The sequence below is a fragment of the Tupaia chinensis genome, unplaced genomic scaffold, assembly GCF_000334495.1.
Source record: "Tupaia chinensis unplaced genomic scaffold, TupChi_1.0 Scaffold000322_1, whole genome shotgun sequence".
NCBI lineage: Eukaryota > Metazoa > Chordata > Mammalia > Scandentia > Tupaiidae > Tupaia > Tupaia belangeri.
The window spans coordinates 4,024,563-4,032,938 of NW_006159816.1; positions in this window are offsets into that span (position 1 = coordinate 4,024,563).

The window sequence follows — 8,376 nt, forward strand, 5'->3', positions numbered from 1 at the left end:
AAAAAAAAAAAAAAAAAAAAAACAACTCCCTCTGAACCTGCTGGTTTCTCCAGCCTTCTTCACTGCCAGTCTTCTTGGAGAAACCCAAGATAGCCATTGCCCTATAACCTGTTAACCCCTATTCAGCAATCTGATTTTTACACAGCACTCTAATGAAGCTTGTTTTAAATGTCAGCAGTGGGCCCCCAGGTTCCAAATAGAATGGTTTTATTCTCAGACTGCTTCTTTATTCTTCTCTGTCTGCAACATTTATACCACAGAGCAACCTTTCCTAGACTGTCTCCTCTCCTTTGAAGATGCTGTCCTCTTCCATAACTGTGAGTAGTCACAATTCTTATTTAAAAACATCTCTGCTAAACATGCACCTGCTCAGTTTTGTCCCTAGAATGCTTCCCGTTCTTCTGTAGGTATCTCATCATTTTGGTTTTTATTTTCTCTTAATGTTCTGCATTATGTATCTGGCCCAAATTTCTACACCAAAATTCAACTGCCTACTTGACATTTTAATCTAGACGAAATCTATTTTCACTCTTCTCCACCTGGAGAAATTTTGTTAATGGTGCAGCCTTTTTTCCTAGTCAAACATGCCAGAAAATCTGGGGCCAAGTCTAACTTACCTTTTTGTCTTACGCTGCCATCGCTTCCAAGAACATCCCGGAAGTTCTCTCTTATACTTGATAATCCTCTCAGTCTTTTTAGGGCTTTACTCCTATGACTATGAACTTTTGTGATTCTTCATTTCAGTTTTGTGATGGTGCTAACCACATTCTACAATTGTTAATGTCTGTGCCTAATATGTTATAAGCTCTTTTGAGGGATGGAGTCTTGTCCTACTTCTGTTCTCATTCTTTTGCTCATGTGTAATAGATGCTCGTTTCTCCTGTATGTGAATCATCTAATATAAGCATTAGTAATAATCCATCTTACTTTGCAATCTGAAGTATGTTTTAAACATATTTATTTCCTAACGTTAGACTGTCTTATGAATGAAGGTACTCAAAAATAAGTCATTGGTATTTTAGATAGCTAGGTATTAACGCCTTGGTTTTTTTTTTTAGCTATTTAGTTATTAAATTTAACATCTATTTTCAAAGTAGCTAAAATGTTTTCATTCAGACGCTGATAGAAAGTAACTGTGTGTCAGTAATTCTACTCTTAATTCCCACATGAGTTAATTTTTATATATCTTAAGCTGTCCTGCATACAAAAAGTAAAATAAGGCAGGATCTGGAAAGTTGTTTGTTTGTTTTATTTTTAACTTTTTTTATTTTTTGCTATAGAGCTTATATGCTCACTGGAGAAAGAGAGAAGGAAAGTGAGAAATCACCCCCCAGCAGGAGGTGGCCACACCGCAGTTCCTTCTCTTCCATTCTCCTCTTGGGCTTTTGGACATGCATGCAAGATTTTCAAGCTGTGGGTCCAGGACACATTCATGGAATCAGCTATGTGGGATCCAGCGCCTTAACCTCCACACTACCTGTTGGCCCCTAGAAACAATATTTTTAATTTGAATATTTCATATGATGCTGACTATACTTTTAACGAAAGTATTATTATTTTTTTTTATAAATTTGCTGCTACCTTCTGAACATTTCCCTGTATATACACATACAATTATGAATGAAAGCCCAACAGTGCCCAAAGTGACTTCGTAGAGTCATAGTTCACTTAGAATACATGTGAAGGAAGTCACTTCAGTCAGTTTGAAATCACAAGTTGTTTGTGTGTCGTAAGTTAATGCTGGCCTGCAAATGTAATGGAGGAAAGAATCATTTCTAATTGGTATGTTCCACAAAGTTCCACATTACTTTAGACCATCTCAGGGAATTATTAAGGTATTGGTTGGACTACTTTTGTTTTGCTTTTTCCAGTTCAAGAGATTTGCTGATTTTCTTTTGCTTTCTTGTCACATATTATTTACTCCCGTTTCAGCTCAATATATAATATGGTTTTGGTGTCTGTTCTTCACACAAGTCTGACCCATCAGAATTATTATGCAAAGGTGATAGCTTCATTTCAAATCAAATTGGCTTTGTTCCCAGTACTTAGTGTTGATGGCATATTCTGCTAGGCTGAATCATTGGTGATGGCTGATAAAACACTCAGCCAGCCAGCTGGGATGTTAATAGTAGATCTAGGCTTCCCTGATAGATAGAAGACCAGACACTTCCCTTAAGTCATAGATATATACATTAGTTATTGCTTCCAAGTGTTACATAGTCTTAGCATTACCCCTTTGGTTGCTACATAGAGTACTGTTTTGTGTATTATAATTAGTGTCATACTCCTTAGTAGAAACATGACAATTAAGTTAGTTTTCCAATAGTGCTGAGAAAACTATATATTATCTGATGTAAGCCCATTGTAACCAATGGTATAGTTGTGAGGTTAGGTGAATCTATCTCACTGTGCAGTCTAATTAGAAGAGAAAATTCAAATTTCTCTATATGTTTGTTGTATGTTACTTGCTAATAGCAATTGGGTATTGCTGTGTGCTTTTCCCATATTTATATCCTTTCCAAAATACACAGAACTATAGTAAAATACATGGCTACTGAAAATTAAACACACTGGGCTCCAGTGTTAAGATCCAGGTGTTAATGGAGCCTGATTCCTCATGGTTGACCAGATGGTTAGAATCTTTGTCCTTAGCAGTTTGAGAACCATGCTAGACATGTATGTATACATTCCCCAAATCCTGACACCATGAAGAAATAGAGAAAAGATTGCAGCACAACTATGCCCATTGAGGTGGGGAGTGCTTTCTCCTCCTCCCTTTCTCTCTGCCTTTCTCTGGTGAGCATACACACCTTCTGGCAAAAATTAAAGAAACAACAACAACAACAAAAAACACCTAAACCTACTATGGCTGTTGAAGTTCACCTTTTTTATGTAAAGAAAGGTATAGGTAAAAAGAAACAGTAGTGAATATATGATTATCAATGACAAGACTAGGATGATTAGGGTGTCTTTACTTAAGCCCCCAAAGGAAAAGTTCTCTAGGATTAAAAAGATGGGCTGGAACATAGCTAAGCAGTTACCTAACTAGTAAACTTTACAATGTTGACTTTCAGTCCTAAAATTAAAAGGCTTCCTTTGGGAGTAGAAAACACTGTTGGCATGTGGAGCAACACTTCAGTGTGGCAAAATGAAGTACAGATTTAACGTTTGACGTTATCGACTTCAGTGTGTGCTACAGAAAAGTCTAGGTTTAGCAAAAAAAAAAAAAAAGCATAAATAAAAAGCAAAACGTGTAGAGAACAGATCATAAGAGCCAAAATAAGAGCTGTAGCAAATATAGTGAAAAGAATTTAGAATTTGAACACTTGGCTTCAAAAACTAGTATTGCTGTTTACCATATGTTGGCTTAAAAACAAACAAAAAGGTGATGAATTCTCTGAGACTGCAAAGAAATCATATCAAATAATTTCAAAAACAAAATATAATCACATAAAATTCAAAAACCAAATTGTTGTTGCAATTATCTTTTCAGAATAGAAAACGAGGTATTGTTTAACCTTGTTCTTGTTTCAGATGACGAACATGGAATGGTGGGGAAAATGGCACTTTTTTTGTGTTCACTCGTAGCTCCAGCTGCCTTTCACCCACATCCCCAGCTCACAAGTATAAGGAAAGTGTACATGCAGAATTGCATACTAAAAATAATAAGGGTGGAGTTGTTGAGCTCATCAGGAAATTACAAATTTTGAAGTATGCCAAAATTAACTTTTTTTTAAAGATGATAATGAAAGACTAGCAAAATAGAAAACAAGTGATGAATATCATCTCTTTTGAGGTTGATAGGCTCTGACACAACTCCATTAATAAAAACAAGTAAAAGAATGAATACTACTAGTGAGTCAGCACCAACCTACTGAAACATGAGCTTAAGTCTGTAAAGATGTTAAAAATCACACACATAAATGACTTCAGATCATCATTAGTGCTGGTATGGTTAGAGAAGAGCAATCTTAGTACACTTGGGCAATGATGATAAACAGAACAAGACTGGTCCCGTAATAGTGACATAGAACGAAGGGTGTCCCAAGAAATAGTGTAAATATATGGGGGGGAGTTCTTAAAACTGAAACGGTTCATGGATATATTGATGAATATGACTCAACACCACCTCAGTATTTTAAAGCAAACTTGAAAGCTTAAAAATAAACACTTTTCCTTGTACTTTAAGAAAAGCAGAAATTCTACTAGAACATGAAGAACTTGGAGATCAAAAGGAAGTCAGAACTATAACTAAACATTTGAAAAGCAGTGAGTAGATGTTTTTAAAGAATCAAGATTATTTTTGTTTGATTACTCTTTAGGAGGCAATGTATGTATACTTTCTACAGATAGTTATAAACCAGTTCTGAGCATATAACTAAAAATAGTTACAAAGAGCTGGTTGTCAAAGGCAATGTTAGAGATTTTAAATCAGATGTTGAAACCTATTTCCAACAAAAGGACTTTTGAACTCTTGAACCGAACCAGTTTCTAGTGAATCTCAAGGAAGTGCTTTAGAGTATGTATGTCAAGGTTTAGAATGTCCAAATGTATCTTTCCCAGAGGATGCTTTTCACTCAGAACCATGACTGCTTCATTCTGTATGATCGAGCCTCTAATCTTTCCTATTACATGTACTCCAGTTCTTTCTTAGTTTAGAAGTAAGGGCAAAAACTATTTCTAGCTTGATTTTTCTCTTAAGACTATTCTTTCATTTTAACTCATGCTACTCTTCACAGCCAACAAATTTTCTCAGAATGTATCATCAGAATATATGTATTGTAGTTTTTCAAGGCAGGAGAGGAGCAAAATACCACTTTAGCGATTGTGAACCAGAATAGATTTGAGAACTAACTGCTCAGCTCACACTCAGGAACATCCATTTTCAAGCTCTTAAGAAAAACTCAAGTTTCTAAATAGATACTTACCAGAAGAACTTGATTATCTAGTCAGGATATCAGTAATGAAATTCTCAGTAGCATTACTTGGTAAACATTGCACCGTTATTTCCCCCCATTTTACAATATTATACAAAATTTGTCAAGCATAGAAAAAAGTTGAAATAATTTTATAGCTTATGCACTACTTACCTTCTGGTTGACATTAACTATATTGTCCTTAGCTACCCACTCATTATTTCATCAATCCAGACTTTAAGATGCATTTTAAATTATACTCATCTTTATACTAAATACTTCAGTATACATATTAGCTAGAGTTCAATATTGACTTACATTTTTCTTTTGATGTAAAGCTAACATATAATGAAATGCATAGAAATTATGTGTACATTTGCCAAGTTTTGTCAAGTGCATACAGTACTATGGAGGTACATAACATTACCACTCAAGGCATTTCCCCCATGGCCTTTTCCAGACAGACCCTGTCACCACCCAGTCTTCAAAGGCAACCAATGTTATTTTTTCTACCACAAATTAGATGTTCTGCTCAAACTTTGTGTATACAGAGCCAGAGATCATGTACTCTTTTCTACAAGATTTATTCGTCATAATATTTTGGAGTTTTACCTATGTGATTGGATGTATCAGTAATTTATTTATTTTTATTGCTGAATAGTATTCCATTGTATGACTATATGGCAGTTTGTTTATTCACTTTCTATTGATGAATAACTGGTCTGTTTCCAGGATTGGCAATTATAAATAAAGCTGCTATGATGAATCTTATACAAATCTATATGACAATAGGTTTTCATTTTTCTTGGATAAATATTTAGGATTAGAATTACTAAGTCATAAAATAGTTTTCAAAGAAACTACCCTATTTTTTTTCCCAATGCTGTTGTACTATGCCCTGGATTTTATATCTTGGATGTGTAGAAAGGTCTGAACTATTTTTATGATCCGTATTGAAATATTAGAAGTGAGTTTGGGTTAGAGATTGCATTGATGTTCATGGTTGAGAATGACAGCTGGGAAGTAAAGACCTGTCTGTTAAAAACAGCTCTTCAGGGAGTTTCTATGCTTGAAATCATGGCATTAGTTTCACTCTGAAAAGTTAAAGCTCAAGCATGGTGATATATTAGCTAGAAGAAACAGCATTAGTTTGTTTATGTTACTGTCGTTCACCACCCGTTTTCAGCAGGTAAAACAAGATTCTGATCATTGAACCGAAAAGACTATTTTGTGATGGGGTGGAAGAGTAATGAGAACTGTGTACTGCTAGACAGTCCCATGTACAGCAATGTGAAAGCCAGCCCTTCGGACAAGGAAGTCCCCGGAAAGGTGGTCAAGAAGGCAGAAAACAGGGTGGGAAGAATTCTACCTCACAGTTTTGCATAGAGGATAGCTATGCTTTTTAGGACATTTTAGCCTTTAAAAATCATGGTTTTTCAATGCTGTCTTTTTATTCAGTATCACTCAGATGTAGTTGTTTTCACACCTTGATGACTTTCTTATCCAACTATGTTTTACCCTTCCTGCCTGTTCTATTACATATAGCATTCACCTGTGTTAGCCTGTACAATTATAATTATGTGTGTTTCCAATGCTCTTGTTCAAAGATATTTATGTATGGTTCACCCAGTTTTTCCTATTAGATTTTTAAGGGCTGGAAAATTTAGCTTCTACTGTAATTTATTATAATGTTCCCCACATTGTAAATATGCAATAAAAAAGATTAAAAATAATAATGGCAGCAGATTTTGATATGTGTTTCTTTAACACGTTGTCACTTTGGACAATACATTTGATTTCTGTTACTAAATATTTTTCATAAAACCTAGGGAGAATTAAGCCAAACTGGTCTCTATAACCTGATATGATACATTCTACATTCTGTTTGAAGTATTACTTTTAAAACTTCCGTGTTATTTCTAACATTGTTTTCTAAAATCTTTAATTAAACAAATATGTAACTTCTATATTCTGATAACATATGAAGTCTTAGAAGGCAGAAGTTTCCTCCCTCTTTAAGAGCCCTGAACACACTTTCCCACAGATGTGGCACAGAAATTCAATGCCTTCTTTAATCTCTGCATCATCAGAAATTGTTAGGTTCTCATCATACTAGGTGACGGTTAAATGCCTACCAAGAAAGCAGTTTTTAAGAAGGTGAAAGTGGGGACCAGCAGATGGCGTAATGTTTACATTGCTAGAGTCCTATGTAGTCGACCACGGTTCGAATCCCAGACCTGGCAGCTTAAAAACTCACTCCAGGTGCATGTGCGTGTGTGCCCAAAATCCTAACAAGAGAATGGAGGAGAAGAGATTGTAGTGTGGCCATCATCCTGGTGTGTGTGTGTGTGGGGGGGTGATTTCTTGCTTTCCGTCTCTCTAGTGAGTACACACACCCTATTGCAAAAAGCTCTCTTAAAAAAAATAAAACAAAGGCAAAAATGTATTTGGAGGAGAAGGAAGCATATTAGAATAAAATTAGCCATATCATCATCATATTATATTCTAATAGCTACTACAGAATGGCTGCCAGGAAGTTTCGGTTGCCGGAATTTGAAAGCTGAGTATCTATATATCTTGTGCATTCACATATATATATGCAAATGACAGTTCAACATACAAATACAATATTAAAAATGTACATTGAGGGTCAGCGGATGGCATGGAGGTTGAGATGGCTGGATCCCACATGGCCATTGTGTAGTTCGAGTCTTGAACCTAGGGGCTTGATTATGCCAGGTGCATGTGCATGCATGCCCAGAATCTCAAGAGGAGAATAGAAGAGGAGATTGCAGCATGGCCCCTCCCCTGGGGATTGATTACTCATTTTCCCTCTCTTTCTCTGATAAGTGTGAGCACCTAAACTAAAACTTTTTTATGAAAATGTACATTTATTATTATTATTTTTATTTTAGAATCCAATTACAGTATCCATCCCATTTCTAGATCTGCTTTTAGACACTTGTATCCACAAACCTATTCCAAACCCCTGATAACAAGTAATCTTACTGGTTTCTGAGTTTGGTCAAAGTAAAGGTTGAGAGAAAATTTTATTGATCAATAGCAATCCTTAACATTCCTGTGTTTCTACTCCATTTTATTGTTCTATTTAGAACATACTTAGGTGACTATCAGCTCTACTGTCTACATACAGTTACAGCCAGGGGGAGGTCCCACACTGGTAACAGAACCAGGCTTTCCTACACTCTTCTTTTAGAAGTGGGAATATACTTTATTATCCAAAACAACCATTAAAGGGACCAGCAGTTAGCGTAATGGCTATGTCACTGGACTCCCACGTAGTCGACTGTGGTTTGCGTCCTGGACCCGGTGGCTTAAACTCAAGCCTGGTGCGTGTGTGTGCATGCCCAAGATCCCGAGAGGAGAATGGAGAAGAAGGGATTGCGGTGTGGCCATCCCCCCCGGGGGGTGATTTCTCACTTTCTCTCTCTCTCTCTGT